Source organism: Lissotriton helveticus, chromosome 2_1, assembly GCF_964261635.1.
Source record: "Lissotriton helveticus chromosome 2_1, aLisHel1.1, whole genome shotgun sequence".
NCBI classification, from domain to species: domain Eukaryota; kingdom Metazoa; phylum Chordata; class Amphibia; order Caudata; family Salamandridae; genus Lissotriton; species Lissotriton helveticus.
The window spans coordinates 1364149801-1364163485 of NC_136059.1; positions in this window are offsets into that span (position 1 = coordinate 1364149801).

The window sequence follows — 13685 nt, forward strand, 5'->3', positions numbered from 1 at the left end:
TTGTTTTAATGTTTTATAATAGCATTTTGTGTTAAAATGTATTAATTTTATTTATTTATTTATATAGAATTAATGTTAAAAATAATTAATAAATAAAAAAAAAATTATATTACTATAATAATTTCTAGGAGCGGGTAGTGGGTTTTTAGGGGAATAGAGTGGGAAGTATTTTAAATATAATTAATTAATTATGTAAATATATTAATTGGTATTAATTAATTAAATATGTAAATATAATTATTAGTATTAATATGTAATTAATTGTTACATTACTATTTAATTAAATATATAATATGTAATTGGTAAATATGTTATTTTAATAGCTTATTTGAGAATTATGCTTATTTAAAGAATTTTTTTCATGTAGCCGGTTGTGGGATTATAGGGGATTAGGGTGGGAAGTAATTTAATAGTAAGTAATTAAATCTGTTAATTAATTAATTGGTAAGAATAAGTAAATACTTGTTATTTATCTAAAATATGTTAATTATATATAATTTAATTGTTAATTTATTTAAATAAATGGAATTATTGTTGAATATGTAAAATCAAACTTTTTTAGGATATGTAGTGGGTTGTGGGATTATAGGGGAATAGGGTGGGAAGTAATTTAATTGTAAGTAATTAATTATGTTAATTAGTTAATTGTTATGAATAATTAAATATTTGTAAAATAAATTAAATATGTAAATTATATTTTATGTAATTGTAAATTTATTAACATTAATGCTATTATAGTAAATTATGTTACATATCACATTTTTATGTTATGTAGTGGGTTGTGTGTTAATAGGGGTATAGGGTGGGAAGTTAATTAATTATAAGTAATGACATATGTTAATTAATTAATTGGTATTCATAATGAAATAATTGTTAAAGACTTAAAATATGTTCATTATATAGATATAAATAGATATAACTAATATTATAATAATTAAATATAAAATATATATATATGAAATATAATTGTCTAATTACATTTAATTACATATATATAATATATTTATAATTAGATATATAAAGATATATATAACATATATATATATAATTATAGATATTCTCATATATATATTATTTTGTATTTGGGGAAAGAGGTTGGTTTAGTCTTCTGGGTTACTTTTCTGTTTGGTTATTAAGGGGTATATGTTGTGTGCAGAGTCAGTTGTAAAGGGGTATTTTTAGGGGTCAGGGTCAGTTTTCAGTTAGTGGGTAAAGGGGTATTTGTAGGGTTCAGGGTCAGTTTTCAGTATTTGGGTAAAGGGTAATTTTTTTCTTTCAGAGTCAGTTTTCAGTTTGTGGATAAAGGTGTTTTTAGGGGTCAGGGTCAGTTTTCAGTTTTTGGGTAAAGGGGTATTTGTAGGGGTGAGGGTCAGTTTTCAGTTAGTGGGTAAAGGGGTATTTGTAGGGGTCAGGGTCAGTTTTCAGTTAGTGGGTAAAGGGGTATTTTTAGGGGTCAGGGTCAGTTTTCAGTTAGTGGGTAAAGGGGTATTTTTAGGGTTAAGGGTCAGTTTTCAGTATTTGGGTAAAGGGTATTTTTTTGGTTGCAGGGTCAGTTTTCAGTTAGTGGGTAAAGGGGTATTTTTAGAGGTCAGGGTCAGTTTTCAGTTTTTGGGTAAAGGGGTATTTTTAGGGGTTAGGGTCAGTTTTCAGTTAGTGGGTAAAGGGGTATTAGTAGGGGTCAGTGTCAGTTTTCAGTTAGTGGGTAAAGGGGTATTTTTAGGGGTTAGGGTCAGTTTTCAGTTAATGGGTAAAGGGTTATTTTTAGGGTTAAGGGTCAGTTTTCAGTATTTGGGTAAAGGGTCTTTCTTTGGTTGCAGGGTTAGTTTTCAGTTTGTGGGTAAAGGGGTATTTTTAGAGGTCAGGGTCAGTTTTTAGTTAGTGGGTAAGGGGTATTTGTAGGGGTCAGGGTCAGTTTTCAGTTAGTGGGTAAAGGGTTATTTTTAGGGGTCAGGGTCAGTTTTCAGTTAGTGGGTAAAGGGCTGTTTTTAGGGTTAAGGGTCAGTTTTCAGTATTTGGGTAAAGGGTATTTTTTTGGTTGCAGGGTTAGTTTTCAGTTTGTGGGAAAAGGGGTATTTTTAGAGGTCAGGGTCAGTTTTCAGTTTTTGGGTAAAGGGGTATTTTTAGGGGTCAGTGTCAGTTTTCAGTTAGTGGGTAAAGGGGTATTTTTAGGGGTCAGGGTCAGTTTTCAGTTAGTGGGTAAAGGGTCTTTCTTTGGTTGCAGGGTCAGTTTTCAGTTAGTGGGTAAAGGGGTATTTTGTGGGTTCTGGGTCAGTTTTTAGTTTGTGGGTAAAGGGGTGTTTTTAGGGCTTTGGGTCAGTTTAGGGTTTTAGGTTAGAGGGATACAGGGTAAAAATATGGTCAATTTAAATGTCTATTAAATTTGTTACTTTTTCATATATTTTATATAAAATATTTGAATTAATATACATTAAAACAATTATTGGTATTGTAGGACTTTAAATATTAATAAATTTTTAAACATATTTAAATGTATAAGGTATTTTTTAATAGATTATTTAATATGCAAATAATATTTATATACAATAATAAAGAAGGAAACATAGACAGGGTTAAATGCCATAAATGAAAAATTGTTTATTCACATATACAAATTTATTTGTAAGTAGAGAATCATTTTTTATTTATAATCAAAAAATTTCATTCAATGTTTTTATTAACATAACAAAAATATGAAGTACATGTATATGTTTTTAACACATAAATTATATTAACATAATTTTTTTATCTTTTACATATATTTACATTTAAATAGTTTCTGAAACAAATTGGTAATATGTACTTTTTATTTAATAACAAAATATTTATTCAGATACACATTGAATTTATTGTGATTGCAAATTATGTACATTTTTTTGTAATTGTAACATTTTTGTTTATTACCAAGTCATGTTATATTTTTGGAAATAATTATTATGAATATTGAACATATTTATAATATTCATTTTTAAATTCATAAACACCAAAAACATTTATTATATACATACATAATGTTTTACATAATATTTGCAAATTAAAAAAAAACATTTCTTGTAACAAACTTATATATGCAATTTATTTTTACATTAACATTATTTACTAAATGTATTTATAAATCAAAAATTAATTTTTTAACTATAACATAACAGTTGAATAATTATTTCAAACTTATGAATATTTATGAAATAATTTTATACACTTTAAAAAAATATTTACACTTAATATAATACTCTGTGTATTTTTTTAAGTGTTGGAATATAGAAATTAAATAGCATTTAGCTGTATACAGGGACTACTTTTTAACCGCGTAATGTTACTTAGGCGTATTTGGTGCTTCAACAGATCGCGGTTGGGTGCTGCTTCGCGTTAGAGAGGGTAAGTTTGTTTTAATTGTGTTTTATAAGTTTCTGAACTTATTGCTAGTGTATGTGTGCTGTGTTTATGTTTTTGTAGGTAGAGTTAATTAGAGAAGATTGTGTGTTCGGTATTAGGTAGAGTGTACGATATTGGATTTTTACCGCGTTTTTGTTGTAGGTGTGTGAGGTGAGGTAATATGTTTAAATGTTACTAAGATAATATGTTTGATGTATAAATATGTGTTTTTATATATGTATGGGTGTTTTTATGTGGGTGGGTATGTTATTTATTTTTTCTAGGTTATCGTCGCGTTTCGCTGTTTTGGAGGACTCCCTTCTTTTTTGATCACAGCTGTGTAACGAGTATTATATACTCTTATTTTTGCACACTATTTTTTGGGTTTTTACATTTTCTTGGAGCGTTTATTTTTCGCCATTACGGATTTTTGGGTTTTCTATGGTATCTGGTGTCTACTGAAGTGGAAAGGAGTCGCTATGCATTTGCTTGTATTTTTGCATTTTTTTTGGGCTTTCATGGATTGTATGGGTTTTTGGAATGGTGTCCTATGGATTGCTTGGAATTGGATTACGTTTGAAGCTGCATCAGAAATATAAGTATTTTCTGGATTTTTAATGGGTGGGAAAACTGTTTTTAATTTTGCTTTACTTACGTTGTATGTAACATTTTGTAAATACATTATCTAAATACATTTTATATATGTTAATATTATGTATTTGATAATTTAATTGCAATTTGTTACATATTATAATGAAGAATTTTAGGAAAAATATGTTTAGTTTTACGTGTATAGTTATGTAATGTTTTAAAGAATAGTTTTGGCAATCATTGATAGATATTCTAGTCCTTTGCTAGTTGGATAGAGGGTAACTTGACTTTGGAGTGTGTTATACATTTTTTTAGTTTCTTTGGTGAGTTTAGGTCCAATCAAAGTTACTGATTGCTCCATTCGGAGCTCCTGGTAACTTTGTTCTTTTTGTAAGGATTGTATTAATTTGTGAAGGGTAGGCGTTCCTCGGCCTGTAGTTGCTTGGAAGGCATTGTGCCATCCTTCAACTGCATTGTTTGTTTTTGCTTCCTTATTTAGTGTGCTAAGGTAGACATTCCACCAAGCTATTTGGTATTTGGGTTGTCTTCTGTGGCCTGATCTGTGTAGCCTTCCTACCCATGTGTCTTCGAAGTAGTCAAGCATAGGGCTTAGTTTATCTTCGTTTCTTTTATAGTAGGGGCTGTCTATTAATAAGTTATAGTGCTCAGTTACATCTGTTAGTGGAACATAGGCTAGGGCGATGAGTTTTTTGATTTGATAAGCAAATGTGCTATCAGTGGCGTATTGGATACTCAAGGTTGATTTTTGTAGATGTCGCCAGATACATTGATTAAAGTGGTAATAGCAACCTTGTATTGCTGTGTGTGGGTATGTTTTAAGGATGCTGTTTATCATAGCTTTTTCAAAGTCAATGATAATTTTTTGTGGAAAATAGTTGTTAGTATGTTGCTTGACTTCAGTTAGTATTTCTTGATAGGTAGTTTGCTGTTTGTTTGGTAGAAGGGCATAAAGGAATGGAATATTTGCATTTTGGAAATGACCATGGATGGTGTATAATTGATAAAAAGGTTTGGGGCATACAGAAAAAGTACCGTCCATCATCCAAGTTTGGCATTGGGTAAGTTTTGTCATGTTGTTTGCTGTGGCAAACAGTATAATTCTTTTATCTTTAGATTTGTTGTCATAGAGTATAACATTTTCTTTATTGTGAGTTACAGAGAGTTCAGGTGGAATTTGGACTTCTTCTAAAGTTTTTGGTGTGGGAGGAGTAGTGCATGTTGCTCTTTTTTGTCTAGCTACTGTTCTTTTAAGGGATTCTATAGATGGTAATTGGCTAGAAGCATGTTGGGGAAGTACACTTAAATGGTGTTTCAGAATAGCAGTTGTTGGTTGATCAGTGCTAGTACTAGCTTCTTTAAGGGAATCTAGCATTTGTCTAATCTCTATTTCTGTTACATTGGGTGGGTGATTATGTTCTTTAGTATAAGTAACAGTAGTTTCCTGAGTTATAGCTCTACCATAACATTTGTTGGCATAATATTTCGTACACTTCCAAAACACTTTCAAATCTTTTTGTTTCTCTTGAGTGTAGACATATCCCATGTAACAAAGAAGCATTTTCCCTTTTTGTGAATAAATGAATTTAGCTCCTTCAGTCATGATAGTATTGTAGTGCTAGGAGGTAATTAAAAGAGAATGTAAATATTTTTTAAGGAAAAAAAATGTTCTAATCACATTATACAGTTTCACACATTTGTATTTTACCTGTAAATGTTTTGATGCTTTCAAGTCGTTATTTTCAGCTGTTGATGTTCTTCAAACTGTTATTTTCTGTGTATATCTTTTTGTACCTGTGGAAGTTGAGAAAATGTGTAGATATATTTTATTACTATTTATGATAATTTGTTCGACGTTTTTTGCTAGTTTAGATTTAGTTACCTATCTATTAATTCTCGATTTTACATTTCTAATATATACTTACTTTTTTATATGTAACTTTTGATGTCCAGGTGTTGTGTAGGTCTTCTGTTTTTTTTTTTCATCTGTAGGATGAGTGCTAAAAAAAAAAGATATATTTGATGTATTTTGCTTTAAAATATAGGTGTGAGCTTTGAGATTTACATTTTCCCTGACTAATAATGTAGTAGTACTTACTTTAGATATGTGTAGGTCTCTTTCTGTTGAAGTCCATCAGTTTTCTTCCAGAAATCCAGCAGAGTTTCGTCTTCCTTTACTTAGGAGATGTATACTGCGTTTTTAGTTACTTATTATTTCATTTATATAGTAATAGGTTAATTGTTTCAGAAATAGGATTGGTTGTTTAAATGGATAGTCTGTTTTTATTTGTTGATTTGAATTTTTTTTTCTGTTATGCTAATTGTTTTCCTTATATGGGTGACGCCAATTAACGTTTATTGAATGTGTAAGGATTTATTTTGTATAGGTAATGTTCTAGGTAATGTTATTTTGATATTTGTAAAGTGGAGGAATATATATAATTAGTTGTAAAAAATGTGTAGAAGGTTGAAACATTGTTTATGTATTATAAAATGTATGTTAGTATTTATTGTGTATTGTAAATGTTATGAAAATAAATAATATATGTCATCTATTTATATTAACTAAATCTGGTTTTTTATGATCAGTATGACTTAATTATTAAATAATAAAGTCATTTATTTTAGGATCTATTAATGTCGATTTTTTTACTATCGATAAATTTGCTATCTATGTTTGTGTAATCGATATTTTGACTGTTGTTATATAAATATTTAATAATCGGTGTTTTAGAAATCGATAATGTTGTGAGTCGATATTGTTGTAGTCGTTGTTTTTAGTAGTCGATATTGTGTAGTCGATATTTTTGATGTTTGTTGTGTAAGTATAGTAAATCGATAATTTTGTTGTCGATAATTAGTCATCGATATTTTGTCCAGTCGATATTCGGTCTGTCGAGGTTATGTCAGTGATCCATCAATTAGATATATCTTTTCTATGTTATTGGTTTAATCAAGCCTCTACGCTCTGGAAAGGAACGAACTGTTCAGTTGCAGACTACCAATGGGGTGGTCTCTGGCCCCTTGGACGCCTTTATCACTAGGGCAACAGGTATTTTGGAAAAAGAGATAGCTATGGCTGAAAAACGGCTCTCAATTGATCTAGTTGGTGGGAAACGCTCTTCGTTGGGCACAATTGCTACAATACCTAGTCCCGAGGCACCGGCACCGAGTGCTAGTCTTTTTTTGGTCGCAGCACTGGTGGAAGTGCATTGTGAGGCGGAGGGGGAGGGCTCGTCCCTGATCTCCTCGGATAGTGAGACCAACTCTGGTAATTTACACGGCAGTGGGGCAGAGGGTAGTGTGCTTCTGGCTAGCCAATCTCAGCCGGACTCTTCCTCGGACGAGGACTCCATGAGAAACCTATCACGTAAGAGGAAAAGACGTAAGGGCTGCCAGAGGGGAGGCGCCACCAAGATTCTAAAAACAAACGGTTTATCTCAGCCAACCACTACTCCCGAAGCCATCTCTAATCTACTCCCTGCCTTGGTCTTAGATGATCCCCTGCATCCTCCAAACTACCCTTCTGGGTCTTCAGATCCTTGTCCTACGTGTTCTAATAGCGATGATGGCTTGCTGGGTAAAATGGAAGCTTTATTTACAACCCTTTTACTGCCCGTTTTGGAAAGAACTAGATTGATGACCTCAAAATTGGATGCACTTGAGAATCTTGTTAACACCAATACTGGTCTATTAAAAAAACTCGTTAATTCCCAAAGTGCTATGGCGAATCCCATCCCCTCTAGTAATTCCAAATTACAGGGAGCAGTGGCTATGGATAAGTTGCCATCTATAGTACCCGCTAAGCCAGTATCCATAAGGCCTGCTCTTAATAAACCCGAAGGGACGAGGGTAGGGGGCAGAATCGCGAATAATGATAACATACCTACATTGGCCACGACTTTACAGGTCCCAAAGAAGGCTAGTTCCAAATCTAACCCCTTGGGTCAGCCAAGTATCACCAAGCCCGTTGTGGCTACGTTGGCCCAAGCCCATGTGAGGGGTGATTCTAATACATCTACACAGCCCAAAAGAAGTAATGGAGTATTGGGGATTAGAACTATCAATGCCCTCATTCTCTCCTCGAAGGCCAAAAAACGGGGGGCCCCCGGCACAGATTTACCTGTTGAAGCCACCCCATATACGATTGTCCTAACAGGTGTCGCACCCATTAGGGAGGACCAAACTGAATACTTTGGGGATCTCAAAAATAAAGTTGTATTTTGGTTAAATAAACATCGTCCCCTCCCTCCCTCCTCTTCCACAGACATATTGAATGTGAGAAGAGTTGACTGGGTGGGCCACTGTACTAAGGACTTAGAAGGGGATTGTATTATTATATCTTTCAAGGACCCTTGGGTTGTGGATTTCATACGCAGGGAAGCAAGATTTGGCAGATTGGGTGATGTGCAGACATTGGGTCTTGGGTATTTTTATCCCCATCGATTTTGTGAGTTTCCCCCCATCCATATGATTCCAAGAAGACCTATTAGGAGATTCCAAGCGGATAGAATTCCCTCTACCCCGTATTATCCCACATTGTTTAATCGCTTTGAATCCCTCTCTGGCCTGGAGGGTATCGATTGACTTCATCCTGTTGTTGGAAGTGGGAGTGATCCCAGCAATCATGTAGGTGGGGCTGAAGTAGTCTGTAATACGGCATTGAGTCTGGGGGGAAGCATCCTGGAGACAGAGAAGGGGACAGCCCCAATATATAATATGGACGCTAATCTGGAGGTGGGTCCTCAACTCAACAACTGTGAGAATTTGGGAGTGGCCCAATGTGTTCAGAATGCCACTGTATCCTCCAGTCAGGCGGTGTCGCTTAAACTAGCTTCATGGAATATAGCGGGGTTAAAGGGGCGCTTGCGTTAAGAGGATTGGGTAGAGTTCATCGACACCTATGACATCTTATTGTTTCAAGAGAGCTGGGCCCCTGGTCCAATCCACAGGGTAGGGTTTTTAAATTTTTTCAAACCAGCAGTGAAGGGTCTTATGGGTAGAGCCTCAGGGGGCCTAGTTACCTGGGTCAAACAGTCTACTGGCTATAGGCCAGTGGAAATTGATGTGGATAACCCGGATCTCCTGGGAATTAAATTATGTAAGGAAAACTGCCAGGATGTTGTAGACATTAACATCTATGCCCGAGGCCGCCCCGGAGGGCGTTGCCCTGTTATATTAAATGTATTAGATTCTTACCTAAAAGGGATTGGGAGAGACAAGTTACTCATTTTAGCAGGGGACCTCAACTGCACCTTTGAACCTTTGCTTAGTGCGGGGGAGGACCTGGGGTTGGAGGATGACACCGTGTGGAATATCCCGATGCTGTCCTTGAATAATATCAAAAGGGGCACAGAGGCGGCCTTACATTGGGCGGGGTTGTGTCTGGATTGGGGTCTGAGAGCCGCCAATGGTCGTACGGCCTCTGATAAGGAAGGCAAACCCACTTTTGACAATGGGGCTAGCAAAAGCAGAATAGATTATATTCTGTTAAAAATGGAATATTGGTCATTTCTGGACGACATGGTAGTCATGGTTCGTCCCGAAAGTGATCATAACCCATTGTCTCTTAGTCTAAGACTCCCTGGTGTCCCCGGTAGGCCTACTTCTGCTGCATATCTAACGGGTGATGCCATCCTGACTAATGATAGAAGAAGGCTTAAATGGTCAAGGGTTGTGGAGAATTCCTCCCTCTTGGACGGTATAACGGAGGTAGTATCATCGACTCTGAGTGATATTTTGAAATTATCGCCCACCGCGGCTGCCATTGACCAGATCTGTGACCTTCACGAACAGTGTTTCGATAAACTTAAGGCCCTTCTAACCCTCCCATTAACACGAGGAAAGGCGAAGGCACAGGGTTGTCAGGAAAAATGGTATAACAAAAATTGTAGGGTCGCGCATAGCGGCTTAATTAAAGCAGTTAAATCTAGGATCACAAGCGACATAAAAGAGGCACGTTTAAGGTACAAAAAAGTACAGTGGGAGGCGAAAAAAGAGTGGGATGAACGCCATTGGTCATATCTCTTAGAGGCTTGTAGCTCCTCTAACCAGGTTAAATTCTGGGAAATAGTGAAGTGGGGTAGAAACCCTGATTCACAAATCCCTGCTAATCATGTGTCTGTGGAAGCATGGGTTGAATTTTATTCCAGTCAGTTTATGGATCCTGATTTGGAATCTTGTACTGGACAAGCTAAGTGGGAAACCTCCCTCCACACTCACAACCAAGTGTTAACTTTTACGTTTTTAGAAACTGAGTCTGCAATCCGCATGGTTCAGCGTGGGAAAGCGCATGGGATGGCTGACATTTAAAACTAATCTCCAACTCTGGGTTCCCTACATAACTTCGGTAGCGAATGCCATTGCTAAGGGGGCACGGATCCCAGTCTCCTGGAAGGGGGCGGAAATTCTTCCCATCTTTAAAAAAGGGGACCGGTCGGTCCCGGGCAATTATCGCCCTATAAGCCTAATCGACTCCCTACAAAAAATTATTGCTAGGCTGGTCCTTGCTAGAGTCCAGGGTCGGATGGAGATGGAAAGTATTCTTTCTCCCTTGCAGGCCGGCTTTAGATCAGGCACCAGCACCATCGACCAGGTCTTCAGATATACTCTGATATACTGGAAGGTGGTGCTGCTGGGCGGCGGATCCATCTATGCCGCCTTTGTAGATCTAAAGTCGGCCTTTGATCTTGTGCCAAGGGTTAAATTGTGGGCTGTCCTGAAAAACCTGGGACTGCCACAGGAATTGCTTGACCTGGTAGTAAGATTACATGAGGGCAACTTTGCTAGGGTGAGGTGGGGAGGCCAAGGGCAGGTGACGGATTGCTTCCCTGTAACTCGAGGCGTCCGTCAGGGGTGTGTATTGGCACCCACGCTCTTTTTGCTGTTTATTGATCAGGTGGTGAAGTTTTTTGCTGATACCCCCACTGATGCTTCTTCACTGGGTGGGACTAAGTTCCCCCTGCTCATCTTTGCCGATGACACTCTGCTCCTCTCAAAGACCCGTAGTGGCTTGCAAAGTGCACTAAATAGATTTGAGGAGTTTTGTTTGGTCAACGATTTGAAAATTAATGTGAGCAAAACCAAATTTATGGTCTTAACCAAAAGTCGCCCCATTAAAAGTTCTGTGAGCATGAATGGAGTAAGTCTCGAACAAGTAGAGGTTATGACCTATCTAGGAGTAACCTTGGACCACCGCCTTAGCTGGAAACCACAGGTTGACACACTTTACCTAAGATTTGCACGCCTTACTGGTTGTCTTCTGCAGGAGCAAAAAAGGTCTCTAACCAAACGGGTTAAACCCACCCTTAGGATTTATGATACTAAGGTCAGCTCCGCAATTTTGTACGGGGCAGACCTTTGGGGGTTTACGGACCTATCAACTTTGGTAAAAGTTCTAAACAAATTCTTGCAAAAACTGGTAGGACTTCCCCAATCCACTCCGACAAAACCACTTTGTTTGGACATGGGTTGCAAACCAATCAACGAGATGGCCCGAATCGGTTAGTAGCTCTGTGGAGACGCATTTGGACATCCCCAGATTTAAGCCTCTTTGCCAGGGAATTAGAGGAAGTAAGATCAGTTTGGGGGTCTAGTAATATACCCTGGCTGCGCGAAGTTAAACTAATCTTGGAATACATGGGCTGTAACCAGCTGTGGGTTTCTCCGGGGTCCACTACCTTTCCCTCCAAGCAAGATTTCAAAGCACTACATTGGGCCTTTGTTCGACAGGAGTCTGTTATTAGCTCAGATGTCACCAGCCTAACTGGTAGATTCCTGTCCCACAAATTGGATCCCTTTTTTGAGAATTATTGGGACGTTATAACCAAGACATCAGATAAAAAGCTGCACCACCAGTTTCGAGTTGGGTCTTTGCCTTTAAGGTCTTTTACTAAGAAGTGGTCCGCCTTTTCAATTGATTGTTGTCCTTGGTGTTTTGACCATAAGGAGAGTGTTGGTCATTTTTTATTTGCATGCCCTGCCTATTACGCATCAAGAAACAAATGGATTAGGCCCATCTGCTACCATCTTAAAGTCCGAGGGAGTGCCAAGGCGTTGTGGGTGCTACGTACCACCACCTCTGAGGTGGTAGTTGTAGGGGTTGCCAAATTCCTGGGGTGGGCATGGGTTATTAGAGCCAAACATTTGCAGGCATCCTGATTTTTAATTTTTAAATGGGTTTTCATATATGAGGTCTTTATTACATTGTTTAATTCCTTTTTAATGATGAATTGTTCTATGTAACTATGATGATCTTAAACCTAGTATTTTATGAATGTTTTATTTATAAGCTGTCTTTTATGATGTAAAAATCGCAATAAAGACTTTAAAACCTGAAACCTGAACCTGAGAATAGAGCTCATAAGTCGGTGTTCCGACTGGAGGTATCGGACATAAATCCTCCAATCGGGAATCCTTGTTATAACCACAATAAAATATTCTCCATTTTGCTAAGACTAGGCATCTTCGCTCACTAATCTAGCTTCAAACTTCAAGGGATTATCTGCAACGATAGTCTCACAAATATACGAATCCCTCGGCTTTGGAAATTGCAATACCCAAATCAAAGACCCAAAAACTAAGTATTCAAAGAACCAAAAACAAAGAACAACTAAGAACTGGGAGCGACCCACGTATACTTAACTAAGGTATCAGTCACGTCACCAGAGGACCCGTCTATCGTCTCGCCTTACAAAGCTGCACAAAGGGGGGTCCAAGACAGGGCGACAGTCAGGGCAGCGGTCCTTCGTAGCCGTCTAGAAAGCGGGAAACCTCGCAGCAAAGACCTTCAGTCCACGTTCGACATACCGGGGTCGATGTAGTGGGGGCCCTCTTCCAGAACTGAAGAACTGGGTTATTTAGGACCCGGCGGCGCCAGGGGCACGCCCAAAGTCTTTGGGTTCACCCGTCTTAGAATACAGAGACACGGGACTCTTCGTGGTGACGTCAAAGATTGAATTTATTGACTGCAGCCAGTAACAGAATGTCCTAGAAATCATCAAGGTATGAGTTCTCAGGAGACTGCTCAATTTTACAAAGCAAGTCATCCCTTTTTGTGCCAAAAATCACATTCCAGACAAATACCTAATATTTACAAACTGTCCAATCACATGTATTCACACCTAAGGTATCGCATGACAGTAAAACCCACTTTTCAGTTGCCCAGCCCATGATCAATCATCGGTCAAACCCAACATTCTTCTTTAGACGGGCCAAACGAACCCATAACAAGGAGGCCCCGACCCATATCATAAATAGACCATAAAGAGAGAAAAAGAAAACAGGTAGAAGTAGGATAAGGCATATTTGTGTGCAATAAAACTTTACGATGTCCTGTGCTCTGATCCTTAATCTTGATCAGCTACCGGGCGAGGGAAACTAGTTCATCAAGGTCAGCTATAGGCAACGAGGTCAGTTCACTTGGTTCATCCAAAAGTCAGCGCGAACCTCAGCTAAAGGGCATAGGTCTTAAGAAAACTCATTCAGCCGCAGTCATCGGCCTATGTGAGGGCAACCACAAAATGGCTTCCTTACACGGAATGAGAACTATGGTTCGCAATGGAATCCTCAAATACACAGTGAATCCTTGTGTGCAACATGGCGTAAAAACTCGTACTTTCCTGAAATCATTAGTTAGGGTTCACTGCTACCAAAATCGTAACGGAACCAAGACATCAAACACGGGTTCAGAATTCACGGAACCTCAA